Genomic DNA, 15,531 nt, shown 5'->3' with positions numbered 1-15,531 from the left:
TATGAGAAATAATTCATGCAATATAACAATCCAGTTGGAATTCAAAGCCCCCCATCGAATTGCAAGACTGCTCACTTATCATGAGACTTGGTTAGCTGGGAACTGAGGGTTGGTCCTGCCGGAGGAGCTTTTTAGGGCCTAGATTAGTGGAAAATTTAATTTATATCTGACTTTTCCTAAGAGTGCTATTCTAAGAGTCCAGTAATCTAGACAACTCTCTGAGCCTCTTTTTTCCTATTAAATGAGGACATGTTTTCTGAATTCTCTTCAATTGCTAAAATGGTATTTGATCCCAAATTAGTGAACCACTGTTCTGCTGGGATGTTTTCTCCCTTCAGAATAGTTTTAATAAAATTATGAATTAACACCATACTCACTCAGTCTAGTTGATATATTGATGGAGCACCTGCAATATTTAAGGACTTTGCTACATGCGGTTGAGGAATATGAATAAATGTAGGAAACAGAGAACCCATCTAGTGCTTTTGTGTGAATTACAAAATGCTGTACAACTTGGCAAGTGACGGTGCCTTTGTGATCATTAGAAAAAGTTTCCCTTTTCTCTGGGTAGATGAAGCCCCATGCCAGGGCACATGTGTTGACGAGCAGAGCCTGAGCTAGATTTTGGCTCCCACTTGTCTCCTGGGCTGGCTGACTTTGGGCAGTGTACAACTTCCCCAGTCATACTCAGCAGTCATGGTAAGAACAGTTCCCACTTTGTAATCTGGTTGGGGAAATAGCACATCTACTATGTATTTAGTTCTTACAAGTTACTTCTAATGGGTATATGTTGCTGATTTGGTTCAGATCAAATTAGAGGAACTACGATATTTTCATTCTTAACGACTCTTGTGAGGAAACCACCATGTGGCTATTTGCAAACTGTTTTGTCAAGTTTGTTTTTAAATATTCAAAGTGCTTATGAATTTCATGTCTTGCATACAAAAGGGAGGTTGCTAAATCAGATCTATTCATTTAGCAGACATATTTTGAGAACTATTGCCAGGCACTGGGAGATCAGTGGTTGATGGTAAACAAGATAGCCACAGTTTTTGCCCACGTGGAGAAATACTCTGGGGAGGGATAAAAGCAGTAAAATCTCCAGAGAAAGAGTCTTGTTCTTTGCTAATATCAGGGACTTACTGAGCAGGAGCCGCTGAGGCAGTGAGGTAGATGGTTGCCAAGGCAACCTTTCCCGACTGAAAAAAAATAACAGGTGTCGGGCTGTGCGTGTGCAGACGTGCATATCATCATAGTTAGCCTTTCCACTGTGACTTTGAAAGAAGGGAGCTGAAGGTTTCCCAGTGAAGAGCCTGGATAGGCAGCTAGACACTGTCAGAGGTACTTAGGAGAATTAAGAAGGCTAATTAATGGGTCTTCCTGAGACAGCATAAGCAGGTAGTCAAGACTTCAGAGGCCAAAGCATCTCTGAAGTCACAGAGGAGGTAGATTTGAGAGCTTCCCTGGAGCTGTGTGCATGCATGAAATCTAGAGGGTTCTGACACCTAAGTAAGAAACAGGAAAGTCTACAGTTGCCTTTTACTTAGAAGAACCAGTGATTGAAAACAACTCATTCAGTGTGAGAAACAATTCTTAATATATTTAAATGTTTCTATTTATTTTGATCATTCTCTAGTCTGTGCCATGTCTTTCCCCCCAAAGCTCTGCATAAACCTTAGAAATATTCAACTCCTTTGATCCAGGAGTTCTACATCCAGGACTTAAGCCTAAAATCACAGGTATGTATACAAGGATTCGCTCAAGAATTTGAAGATCTTGTTGTAATAGTTCTTAAATGTGGGAAAATTGGAAACAACAAAATGTTCACAGGAGATTGGTTATATACGTTTTGGTGGAGCCACATAATGGAAAGAGAAGTGGTCAGTAACATATGTAGACTGGCGGTTCTCATATGAGAGGCACGTGATGTTCTCCCTCATCTGAACAGCATTTATCCACCAGCAAGTCTTAATTTGAGGGTGGGATTGGTTGGGATGTAGCTTGGGAAAAAATTGTGATTGGAAAAGAACCTTCTCAGGTGATTCTGATACTCTGATAGTGGGCATATTCCCTTTTAAGAATCACAATTATAGTTAAATGATGTAGAACCCTACTAGTGTAATATTTTTTTTAAAAAAGTCAAATGCCAAACAGTAGATAGTCAACTTTTGTAAACACACACATGCATTTTAAAAAATGTCTGAAGTAAGGATACTAAAACTTTGATAATGTTGGGGCAAGATTATGGCTGATTTTATTTTCACTTATGTCCTTTCCTGTATTTTCCAATATCTTGTCTACAAACATGTACTACTTTATAACCAGAGAAAAGGAAATAACACATTCTTAAATTTAAAAAGGATGCAAAAGATAAAGTAGGAGTCAGTCTTTTCAAAAGAGTATTAATTTGGACACACAAAAAAGCAATAAAACAGTAAGCCCCTGAATTGCTCATTAGATTCATGCAGTCTCTCAGCTATCCATAGTTTAGGAAAGCCCAACTTTTTGGCTTACAGTAGACAGTACTTAAACATCACAGCCCCCTTATGGCAGCTACTGAAATTTCAGGACCAGTGCCTAAGAAAGTCCTCTAGAATGTGATGACAAACATCTTAGCTCTCTTTCAAATCAACTTTATATCTGACTGAATTTCTGGAGTCAAATAGTTGTCCAAGGCCCTCCGGAACATTCTATGGTGAGACACGCACAAATTCTGTAAGCTGGCGTATGTGTTACCTAATCTCTGTGGAGAGCTGATTTACTTCTCTTTTTTTTCTCTTAGCACTTTGAGGACAACTTTCCTAGGGGACTGGACTTTTCCATTTGTGGGTAGGATTTAAAGTCGAAGGGTAATGAACTGTAGAAGATCACCAGACCAGGAGGCTGAATGCTTGGGTTTGAGACCTGGCCCCATCATTTGATTCCTTGTCCCTTGCCAGCAAAGCGAAGACAGGTGTGCCAGCCCTTCTTGCCTTTCAGAACTCCTGTAAGAACTGAGTGAGATAACATTTGCAAAAGTGTCCTGAAAGCTATAGAATGTTATACCTGCGTAGTGTATTAATCCTTTTTAATGACAAGCTAGCCTGGATTTTTAGTAACCTAAGACTTAAGGGGGCTATTGATTGTACAACTGCTGGGGCCAGTCCCTATGAAGGGCACAAACTCTTTTGCCTTGTGGAGTCATTTTCTCCTTAGGCAAAACCAGGGATGGCAGGAACAGGGTGCGTGCCCACCTACCTTTCAGCTTTGACCTGTGTGACCCTCTCCTTGCTTCTTAAACGCTGGCCATAGAACAAATGTTTCAGTTCCTGGAATGTGTGGTTCCCCTGGGCACTCTCTTCTCTGGGTCTTTGTTCTGCCTGGAACGCTCCCATCTTCCCCATCCCTTTAGCTCCCCTCCTGACCTGATCTCCCAGAATAGTGTGGTCCCTGGTCAGCAGCAGCCACATCACCTGGGGCCTTGTTAGAAGTGCACATTCCGGGGCTCTTCCTCGCAACTAATGTCTGAAACTCTGGGTTTGGGACCCAGCAATCCGATTTTTACAAGCCCTCCAGGGGATTCTGATGCCCCCTAAAATTTGAGACTACTGCCCAGCAGCGAGGATTCTCAACGATGCAGCACATTAGACTCATCTGGGACGTTTGAAAACTGCTGATGTTCAAACCCACACTCTAGACCAATTAAATCAGAATCTCTAGGGGTGGGATCCAGGAATTAGTATTTTTAAATATCCCCAGGTGATTCCAATGTGCAACCAAGTTGAAGAAGCACTGCCTGGGCTGAATTAGCTCTGTCTTGGGTTCCCACAGCACCTTTTCTGTGACACTCCTGAGCACAAGGGGTCTGCTTTACATCACCAGGACCCGTCACACCACGGCACACTGAGTGCTGATAGACTGGATCCAACCATGCTTTGATTAGAGGGCGTGTTAGAAGGATTAATTTAAAAACACGAATACCAAAGGATTTCAACATGGTGTTATCCAAAATATGATTGGGGCAGTAGAATGGCAACATCATAGTAAATTCCATAGCATTCAGGATGAAGGAAGATGTAAGAAACAGAGAACCCATCTAGTGCTTTTGTGTGAATTAAAAAATGCTGTACAACTTGGTAAATGACGGTGCCTTTGTGATCATTAGAAAAAGTTTCCCTTTTCTCTGGGTAGATGAAGTCCCATGTATTCATAGACAGGAGGATAAAAGTGTAGGAACAGCCCCCTGGGAACATGACCCACATCAAAACCACAGTCCTCAGTCTGCCTCTTTCTTCAGCCATTCTTTCTCTCATGTCCTTACACACACAAGTGAGCTCTGTGTACCTGGTGTGTGTGTGTGTGTGTGTGTGTGTGTGTGGTAAAACAGGTGAACTCCAGACCCCCAAATTAAAAAAATCTCAAATTGAACACATTGTTTGCCCTGTGTTTCAATGACTGCTCCATTCAGGACAGACTTAATATCCAGAGAGCCTATCTCCTTTTACCACTAAGATCTATCTTTTTAAAAAAGTACCAGCTGATGACTTTGGTTAGATTCTCATTTGACTTAGAATGTCATTTGGAATTGAGGGGTAAAACCCATGAAATGAAAATGTGGATATTAAAATAGAGCAGAAAATGGATTATTTTGGTCCTGCCAAAAATGCAACTGTTTAGAGTAAAACATAACAGCATATTCTTTGGAAAAGTTATCCAGGGGAAGAAACCCCAAAGTTAGCTCTTTTTTTCCTTCCTTGGCAATTCTTCAGCCACCAAATGCAGTGCCTGGCACTCCATAAATGCATGGGGGAGACTAAAATGTTAACCGGCAGTAATTCATTTCAAAATGTTATAAAATGCTTTGCTAGTTTTGAAATGTTTCTGCTGTATAAAAAAATTAAAAACTAAAGTTCTTCTTTTTGATGTCCTTACCTTCTGAAGGTGTTTTTACTTGAGATGTGTGTGTGCAGTTGTGAAAACATGTGGGCACATATTCTTATGAATGAATATGTTGAAATTTTTTGCTGTTTCCATCTATTTTGAAAAATAAATCTTACGCATAAATTTTTTACATATCCTAATGGCCTTTATTATGTAAAGAAATCATATTCATTCTTCATTCACTTATTCATTCATCCAGTTGGTCACATCTTTCAACATTATAGCTACATACCAGGCACTATGTTAAGCCTGGGATATATAATGGTGGCCTAGGCAGGCACAGTCCCTGTCGCAGCGTTGCAGACCGTATAGTGATGTCAGCACCTGCAAAAGTCATCTATGACATTCTTTTGCTTCTGGGTTCTTGAGTCATTGCTGACATGATGTGTGTGTATCTTATTCCTGATACCATATTATTACATCATTGTTATCTTGATACCATTATCTATATATATGGCCGTGCCACGCAGCATGTGGGATCTTAGTTCCCAGAAGGGATCAAACCCGTGCCCCCTGCATTGGAAGCACTTAACCACTGGACCACCAGGGAAGTCCCCCCATTATATTATTTTTGATACTATTTTTTTCTCCCACTCTTAGATGAACTTTCTAAGCAAGCTACCTACCAGCCTTATCGGTACCTCCAAAAACAAGTGGCCATCAAAATCCCAGAATCAAATCTGTTGATAATTATAGTAACACAAATCTCCCTAGATGTCTCCTTGGAGAGAACACATGATACACTACATAATTTGTGGATTTAAAATGTTTATGGTGCTTTAATAGCTAGCTCCATGAAAGCTAGCAGCTCAAGCACATTTAATAGATTCTGTCTAGTTTGCCTATTGTTATTTTGAAGCCTGTTAACAGAAGAGGAATTATGCAAATGGCTGTCAGGTTGCCGCTACTGTGCTCACACGGGGAATGAGCTGTATCTCCTTTCTCAGATGAAAACACTCAACTGGAGGCGATCAGGCTCTCAGCCATTTGCAGGAGCATGTCCCTTCCTTCAGACGGTCCATTTTGAGCTAACAAGTACTGTCAGGGCTGCGGTAGGGGGTGGGGAGGATGGGAAGGAAGGCAGGATAAGTTACTGGGGTGCTGTCGTCTGGAAGGGCCCAGGGAAAATCCCTGATAAAGATGTTTTAGCTGGTCTTCCTTCGCTGGTGCCTGGGCAGGCTGTCAATGACCTTTGAAACTGTATGTTGCTGGCCTTCCTGTTCTGCTCTTTCCTGTGAAAACTGCCAGGAATCTCTCTCAAAGAAAATTTCCAATTTCACCCCACTACTTAAGAACCTGGTGTGGCTCCCTATCACCTCTGGATTCAAATTTTAGCCCTCCAGGCTGCCGGAAAACTGCCATCAACTGATTTCTGTATACTGACTCATCTCTTGATTATGCCTGTGACCCTTCTACTGGAATCTGTTCTGTTTTGTATCCTGTTCATTCATCCATCCATCCATCCATTTAGTCATTCAGCGAATAGATGGGTTGATCAATCAGTTCAGTCCAGCTATGTTATGATTCTACAAGCTATAATATGAGAATTCTCTAAACTACACTCTTACATCTGCATCCTCTGAGAGCTGTTTCTTGGCCCTGTATTTCCTTCCTGCCTCATCTACATGAATCCTGTTCACTTTTTCCTTCAAAACTGTACCTAAATTTATCTGCTCCGGGAAGCATTCCCCCTGGGGTCTTCGTCCTGGGTTGAAGAGACTCTTCCTCACAATTTATGGATCTAGGTAATCCAAGGTTATTTGCTCTTGCTGCCTGTCGCTTTGCAGTCTTCAGCTATATCACAAGGGCCTGTGTGTCACCTGAGCTGGCCAGAAAAGAAGCTCGTTGCAGGCAGGTAGGCAGGCCCTGCCTTCCTGTTCCCAGCTCCCCCTCTCTCCTCTTAGCCCAGAGCATGCTGCTGAATGCTGTTCAACAGTCACTTTTCTTTCTTCAGGAATTCAGAAACTCATGGCATTTCCCCCAGGTGCAACTGCAGCTCAGAAAAGTGAACCTGCCTGCAGGCCTTGACTGAGCCCTTGACTCAGGAAGAGATGATTAGCTTGATTGTGCAATGTCTGGAATGAAGGGGCATTGCAGCCTGAAGTTGCAGGAATACACCATTGGAAATATTACAGGATGTGCACTTGGAGCCTGGGAGGATGGTTTTGATTCTGCTGCTTATGCTGGTAGGAGACACTAAATGGATCAGGTTCACTACCAATTAGCATCATGTTAATCTTGGCTAATAGTGAAGCACCCCCAAGGATTTGGTAGATTTATCAGCCGCTCCCACAATAGCCCTGTGAAGCTACACCACTTGGAACCTGGGTTGGAAGAAAGTCCTCTGGTGACGATGTGTTGTACATTCTGGTCCATGCTTTCCTCAAAGACGCCATTTCCTGGGCCTGAAGTGTTCGGCTGTTGTTTGGAAGAATGACAATCCAATCTCAGATAAGCCGGATTCAGAAAATAGGTCATCAATGTGAGTTGCAGTTATTTTCCTTCCAGCTTTCTTCTGTGCTTGCTTTCAATTGCTTTTCTGCAAAGGGCAGGCGCAGCTGCCCTGGCTGGTGGGCAGGAGAGGGGGGTTACAGTTACTCTGGCCTCAGACCCTTGTCAGGCACCACCCAGATTCCTCGGTCCTCAAGACTAGCATCTGCCTTTTTTCTGGGCTGTTAAATTCCCATTAAAGGAGTGCAGAAATACCCTCCTTGAGCATTGATTTTTCACACACACACACACACACACACACACACACAGCATAGTTCATAGCCACTTGATTTGCCACCTGCAGTTTATAATAGAATGGACCTGTGGGATTATAAACCACTTTATTTCTGCACAGAATTTCTCAGCTTGAGGCCAAATTGAAGGGCATTAGTCATCAGTAACTTGCAGTTGTTTTTAATGTATTTCACTCAGGTTTAAGGCATCTAAAGCTAAGATAAATTTCCCCATACATTGGTGAGGAAGTGAAAAATCTGAGCATTTAGTTAATCATTTGTCATGGCTGTGGGTGTGTATTGTTCCTTAGTGCCTGCAACATCGTGACTGCTTTGTGATTTGGGAACGACGATTTGAACGATAGTAGATAAATTCAATTATGCCATGATTCTTTTTTTCTCCGAGTATTTGTATAGGTTTAAGGTTTACAATTCATAGAACGCTAGGGAAGGGAACTTAGAGAAAAACCTAGAGATCACTGGTCTCGCCCAGGGAGCTCTGTCAAACATCCATTCCTGGTCTCTCCCCTGGAGATCGGGTGTCTGCAGCTCTGGGTTTGAGCAAGTTCAGTGAGCGGTGCCTGGGGCAGACTTCGGAAAACAGTGATTAGTTCAACCATCTCATTTTGCATAAGAGGAAACTGAGGCAGAAAGAGGTGAAGAGACTTAAGACACTTGGCAGGATTCCAAAAATACGAGCTTGCCTCTCCAGACCAGGTCTCCTGGTTTCCGGTTGAGTGCACTTTCCACCACCCAAGGGAAGAAAGGCCTTTTTCCTCCTGCTCTAGAATTCACCTGGCTCCGCTGCTCAGCAGCCACTGCGCAGCAGCAGACCCGCCTGGCGCGGGAGAGGGGAGAACTTCCGGTTAGGACCTGGCTTCTTCCTGCTTCCTTGCTTTGGTCGTCGCTGGGGATCCCCTTGGGCTGTTCCCCGTGCCGTCGCCCAACAGGGTCACCTTCTGCCCAACCCGAGGTCTCAGGTAAGACTCAACGGTTGAAAAGCAAACGAACCAATTTTTCACTTTCTTTTCTGCTGCTCGGGGCTCTGTACGAGTTCCCCCGGGGCTGCTCAGGGGTCCCCACAAAAGGCAGCGGTGATCTTCCTCCTCGCACCCATTCCAACCGCGACCTCTGTCCCTCTGAGCGTGACTCTTCCCTGGACCCCAGCCCATCCGGCACACTACCTCTCACCCCTTGGGATCCGCAATAAACCGGGTGGTTCCAGAAGCTTCCTCTGAGGACGAGACGTGTGAGCATAGCCGTGAGTGATGGGAAGGAGGTTGCCGCGTTGCCCCGCGGGAGTGGAGTAGGGGATGCTTCCCATCAGCTACCGCCTCTGGCGGGGTGAGCTCCGCTTGCCGAGGGGACAGCGGGACAGCGAGATGGTGGTGACAACGCGCCAGTGATGAGAGTTGGAGGTCAAAGAGGGAAAACGCCCTAGGCGATGAAGGGCCTTGTGGGCCGTGGCAGGAGGTGGGATCCTGTTCTAAACGCAGTAGCATTTGGTGTAACTTTAAAAACAGATTTTGCTTGTAGCTAAGTGAGGAACAGACTATTGGGGACGGGGAGCGAGAACAGAAGCCGGAGACAGGAAGGGAGGCCATGACTGTGGTCCAGGTGGGGACCTGGGTGGCTTGGACCCCTGGAGGAGGTGGCAGGGCTGCATATAGTGCCGTGATGGAGGGGCCTGGCAGAGGTGGTGAGGGGTCCTTTTTCTAAGATGCCCAAAAGGCTCCTTGGGGGCTTGTGGTGGCCCTGGTGGTGGTGGTGACAGGTATCTGGATTCAGGAATGTATTTTTAGAGTAGAGCTGACCAGACTTATTGATTGTTCATAAAAAGTGCTTATTAATTAGTTATATTTTGAAGTAATTTAGACCTTGTTAGAATAAGAAATCTTGTAAATTTGTAAGATTTCCTTCCCATCCACATATAGCCCTTGATGATGAAATGAGATAGTTTTCTGTTTTGTTCTCTGATATAGCTTGGTGACTACCTTGGTCTGTTCAGGCTGCTATAACAGAACACCAAAGACTAGGTGGCTTAAAAACAGAAATTTATTTCTCACAGTTTCTGGAGTCTGGGAATTCCAAAATTAGGGTACCAGCATTGTTGGGTTCTGTTGAGAGCCCACTTCTTGGTTTGCAGACTGACACCTTCTTGCTGTGTCTTCACGTGGCAGGGAGAGAGTGATCACCTCTCTTTGTCTCTTCTTATAAGGGCACTAAGCCTATTCCTGAAGGCTCCATGACCTAATCACCTCTCAAAGGCCCCACCTCCAAATACCATCACATTGGGGATTAGGGCTTCAGCATTTGAATTGGGGGGGGGACACAAACATTTAGTCCATAGCAGTGACTTTTTGTCTCGGAGCAAAAGATTTCACCATAGAAAAATGGCATTATTTCTCTAAGTAAAAGCAAGGATTTTACAGAACATGTTCTGTTTATTAATGCTTTTTTTTTCACTCATAATTTTTGTAAAGTATGTTCACTTTCACAAATTAGAGTCACCTCCTTTCATCCATCTTTACCTGGAAATGTATTTTTAGGCAGCTAATTGAGACTTTTTCATCTACAGGAGCTATTTTGCAAATGTTAGAGGCCTGAGTGACAATGGCTTTATCACGAGCCCATGAAACTATGACTTTTGTCTGATTTTTCTGTAATCCTTTAAAAAAAAAATGTTTGGCTCGTACCCATTATCTTTCCCTGCCACCCTGTGAGCACAGGGTCCCTGCAGCTCAGAGCCATTCTCCAGGCAGAGTGACCGTGTGCTGGGCCCAGCTGCCCCCCGAGATGCAGTTCTGTGGACAGGGCTGACCACGCCACCTGGAGGCCATTTAGGAACAATTGCTTTTAGCTCCCAGATGGGGTGGTTCAAGTCCTGGCCATACTCTCACCTGGAGCCTCCTTTTTGAAGACCTTTCCTTAACCCTTCTCCTCCTTTTCCACTCAGGGGCATTTAGCCCCAGTATTAACCCCACTTCTCAAAACTCTGCTCTCTGTTGTCTCTCTACCTCCCCGTCGGCCCCTCCTGTGGCTCCTCTTCCGTGCCCTGCACCCGCACTCAGTGGACAGATTGTGTGAGATTCTGCCCTTGCCCCCTCTCCCCCACACCCACCTCTGCCTTGGGAACCACAGCAGGGTCACAGGTAAACATGCCTCTCTACAGATTGTTCTGCAGTCAGTTCTCCAGCGCAGCCTCTTTCCTGAGCTCCAGTTCCGCATTCTTGTCGCTTATCCTTCAACTCGGCAGGTCCCCAAAAGGACTCGGAGTCTCTCCCCACCACCGCGCCTTCTCCAGGGCTCTCCATTTTGGTCGACTGTCTCTTAGCTCTCCAGGCTCAAAACTTTAGCTGTTTTTTAATTCTTCTGTTTCTTTTCATTCTACAGCCTATGTTTTACCCCAAATTTGTTGATTCTGCTACTATTAATCTTCTCCCAGATAGCCCTCTCTCTCTTCCTGAGACTTCTGTCTTAGTACAAGCCCTCATAATTCTAACCCAAATCCACAGTAGCCTTCTGGTTCATCTTCCTAATTAGAGTCACCTCCTTTCATCCATCTTTGCATGCTCCTACCAGGTGAATCTTCCTAAACGGACCATTAGGTTACTATTAGGTTTGGAAACGTCCATAGCTTCCCACTGGCTAATAATAATAATAATTTATTGAGAGCTTGCTGTGAACCAGGAATAGATCTAGGAAGTTTACATGTATTTGCATGTTTATCTTAATCCATAGAACAAGCCCATAGAGAAGGTATTCTTATTATCCATATTCTACAGAAGGAGGAACTGAGGCACAGAGAGGTTAAGTGACTTGCCTTTAGAATAAGGTTTACACAGCTAGTGGGGTTTTCAAGGCCTCCAGGATTTAGATCCAGCTCTACCATTCAACATTCTGCCAGTGTTTAGTATCTGTTCTATGTTGGTGACTTAATAGAGCTCATATCCTGTGGAGTGAAACAATAGTAAGTAAATGGATATATAAATAGTATCTATAATAGTGCTGTAGAGGAAATAAACAGGATTATATGAGAGAGAATAATAAGGAAAACTACATGGGGTGGTTTTAACTCATGTCTACTGGTGTTTCTCAAAGTGGAGGTGGAGGTGGAGTTGAGTGAGAAATAACTGCTTTAGAATTACTTGAGGGTTCTTGCTAAAAATACAGATTTCTCCACCCATCAACTCAGAAATGCTGGGAGTGGGCCCAGAATCTTCATTATAAATACGTTGTGGGTCTCCTGAAATTCTCCCAACCTTTGTTCCCATCCTGAGTCCTCCATTTTCTAGTCTCTCCCTCTGCTCCCTCTGCCTGGCATGCCTTCTGCCCATCTCCGTGTCTCTAGCTCCAGCTTCCTCTTTAAGGCCAAGTCAGATGCCACCCCTGGATCCTCTGGGCTGGATAGACTGTTTCCCTCCTTATGGGACATTTGTCACTTTCTATTTTGCAGTGTAGTTACTTGTATTCAAGTATTCCAGTAACTATAAGTAACTATATAACTCTATTCAAGTAAATATACTATATAGTGTATCATGTGTAGTATATACTTATTGCTGTCTAGTGACTTGTGTTCAAGTCGTATCCTTTCACATACTTAACAGTATGCCCCCTTAGGTCAGGGCTGAATTTGATTTATTTTAGAGTCTCTCATTGACTTGCTCAGAGTAGGTGTCAATATGCATTTTGTGGAATATCTGGCTAAGCTTAAGCCTAGCTCTCTTTGGACTTTGTCCTACCACTTGACCGTGTTCTAAATGTTCCGATCATAGCACGCTTACCTTGTACTAAGACTGGACAACCAGTTCTGTACTCAGCTTCACCTCCCAAAGTGAGGGAAACACTGAGGAGTGATGAGTGAGAATGTAGCAATTTCCAGCCAGCTACTGTGGGTGCATCTTGACAGTTTGTTTTAGAAAGGGTCCCAGTACAGTATAGTTGATGAGGGTTCCCTATGACCTATGTATTCAACAAACATCTTAGATAGAGTGGAAATAGGCTTCCCAAGCACTTGGCTCTGAAAAAAAAAAAAGTCCATTGTGATCACACCTGCTAGAATTGAGGAAGACACTGTTGCTTCTTTGTTCTTGCCAATAACTTTGGCTGTTCTTAAGGGACCTCCAAGTGACATCTCCTTCAGTCCACCTGCCATGCAGCCACCAGAGTAACTTGTTAGAACATAAGTCAGATTATGTCCCGCCTGCTCAAATCCCACCAACAGCTTTCTATCTGTCTAAGTAAAAGCCAGGTCCTTACCTTACAAGGCTGATGAAGACCTACATGATCTTCTTTCCCCACCCCATATCTCTCTGACGCCAACTTCTACTTCTCTGCCTTGCTTATTCCACTGAAGCTGCCCTGGCTTCTTGCTATTCCCTGGGTAAGCCAGGCAAACTCCTGCCTCAGGGCCTTTGCACTTCCTATACCCTCTATCTGGAATGGCTCCCACCCCCACCGCCTGGCTAAGAGTTTTACTCTTTCACCTCTTTCCTCTCATTTCTCAAATGCGTCCTGCTCAATGATACTTCTCTGGCCATGCATTTTAGGATTGCAGTTCCCCTACCTACCACCACTCTTTCTATTCACCTTCCCTACTTAATTGTCTCCTAGCAGTTGATCACTACCCATCATCTATTTATTATATTTATTTATTTTGTTGATTCTCTCTCTCCCCCTACTAGAATGTAAGCTTCACTAAGGCATGGTTTTAGCCTTTTTTGATCATTGCTGTGTCCTCAGCACCTAGAACAGTGCCCAACACTTAGTAGATGCTCATCAAATATTAGTTGAATCAATGAGTCATAGTGGGATAAACAAAAAGATTTAAATCCTGGCTCCCAGCTTAACTTACTTAACTTTTCAATGACTCAGTTTTCCCATCTGTAAAGTGGAAATAGTAATAGTTACTGTCTCATGGAGTTATGGCACCTGGCATTGTGTCCAGCATCTAGTATTTACTCAGAAAATGTTCTCTATGATAGAAGAGGTTTTACTGGTTACTAAAAGGGTATGTAGTGGTGATATTCCACTCTTTTCTCATGAGTGGATTTTTCCCAGATGTGATAATAAACAGTGTGTTTTGTGCTTTCTGTTGGCTGGGACTACCACACAACTCTGAAAGGTGCGTACTCATTATTTCTGTTTAATGGACGAGGAAGCAGAGGCACAGAAGGTTAAGCAATTCTCCCCTTGCCCACAAAGCTAGTAAATGTAAAAGCTGAGATTTGAACCCAGGGCTGGAGACCACAGCCTTCACCTTATTTTTCACTGCTTCTCAGTGTGTGTGTGAGTGAAGCTGGTGGAAAAAAGAAGAAAAAGAGTGGCTGTCAGTTGCTTTATATCCTCCACAGCAGCATGAGGCGTTGAAAGATAGATGGTGCTGGGTGTTCTTCTCACCTCCTCAATGGAAGTAATTCTTTCGCTCCAGTCAAATCTTGTCAGGGTCCAGCAGTTCCCTCCAGTGCCCATAGCTCACTCTGCAGCACCTTCAATTAATCCTTCTCACCTGGAAGCAGGGCCGGGGGCTGTCTGTGGTTGTCACAGTGGAAGGGGGGCTGGCACAGAGTGAGCCAGGGCGCAGGATCCTGATACTTGCAGGACAGCCCTGCACAGTGAAGGGCTTTCTTGTTGAAAATGCCCAACCTGCCTCCATTAATTTTTTTTTTCTTGAATATCTTTTCCGCAGTCCCCACTAATTCAAGGCATATACTTTCTTCAAGGGTCAGCTTAAGTTTTTGCTTTGGGACTCCAAGATTCAGCCCTTTCTGTTTAACCGCACTCATCCTCTTCTTTGGTTTCATAAATATTTGTTGAGTGACAGCTGATGCAAGTGCAGAGGGGACTCATATGAATTAGACAGTCCCTGTCTATAAGGTGCCCAGGGCCTGTTTGGGTGTTGAGGTTTATCCACAGAGCAACACCACAGGACAGCTCCTCATATATGAGCACCATAGAGGTTCAGAGGAGGAGGTGCTGCCTATTTGGGGAGGGCTTAGGGAACATGAGCTGGCTCTTGAAGGGCTGGCAGGATTCTTGATGAATGGATGTGGTGGAATGAGCACTCCTGGGGGTAGAAATCGCCTGGACAAAATGACAGAGGTGTGGACGTCCAAGGATGGTTCAGGAAATGGCAAGGGGTTAGGTTGAAGTTCATTATAAGCTTGACACAAGGGAACGACAGGAGTTTTGACACAGGAATGGAAGCTGCATTTAGGTTGCTTAAATATTTGAAGAATTTGGTCTTTATTTAATTTAGCAATAGGGAGCCATCAGAGGTTATTTGTTTAAGCGAGATTGTGGCATGAGTGAATTGATGGCTTTGGATGTTGTATCTGGTTGTGAGGTCCATTAGGAGTTGTAATAGAAGAAGACTAGAGGGAGGGAGACAAGAAAGCTTTTGTAGCCATCCCCTGTGAGATGCATAGAGGTGGCAGCAGCGGGGGTGAAAATGGAGGCACAGGAATGAGCAAAGAATGGACATGGCTGAGTGGCCGACTAATGTGAGAGTGAGGCAGTAGCTTGGGCTACCAGGAAAACGATGGGACCCCTGATGGACATTGGGCATTGAGTAGTGGCTTTGAGGAACCACAGGTGGTTGTTTTAGTTTTATACGTGCTATGTCTGAGGATTAGGGGGTGCATGTAAGTGGAGATGTGTGGCCAGCAGTTAGTAATCCTGGACTGGGGCCAGAGGAATCGAACAAAATAGGGCTGGAAAGATGGCGCCACGTGCCAAGGCATGATGGTTAAAACCTTCAGTGTAGATGAGCCATTTGGGAGACAAGTGGAGGACTGAAGGCAGGACTTCAGTTTAAATGTCCACATTAATGAGAGAATGGAGAGGCAGAATTGGAACCAGGAAAGTAAGATGTAAAGGAAACAAAGGG

At 44.2% G+C, this 15,531-nt stretch overlaps 1 protein-coding gene across 2 annotated transcripts in view; it reads left to right on the top strand.

The window, feature by feature from the left end:
- Positions 1 to 15,531, top strand: part of MYO3B (myosin IIIB) — a 474,746-nt gene that overhangs the window by 59,562 nt on the left and 399,653 nt on the right. The window contains exon 1 of one of the 2 annotated variants that reach the window (XM_029225905.1): positions 8,523 to 8,623. The exons of the other annotated variant lie outside the window; for it this stretch is intronic. The gene's annotated coding sequence lies outside the window, so the exon portion shown is untranslated. Of the gene's footprint in view, positions 1 to 8,522; positions 8,624 to 15,531 lie in introns of those variants that run through there. 2 annotated transcript variants of the gene reach the window in all.

The sequence above is a fragment of the Monodon monoceros genome, unplaced genomic scaffold (genome assembly GCF_005190385.1).
Source record: "Monodon monoceros isolate NGI ecotype Baffin Bay Population unplaced genomic scaffold, NGI_Narwhal_1 Super_Scaffold_16, whole genome shotgun sequence".
NCBI classification, from domain to species: Eukaryota; Metazoa; Chordata; class Mammalia; order Artiodactyla; family Monodontidae; genus Monodon; species Monodon monoceros.
The sequence above is the reverse complement of the archived record's forward strand: the minus strand, read 5'-3'. Positions and strand labels throughout refer to the sequence as shown.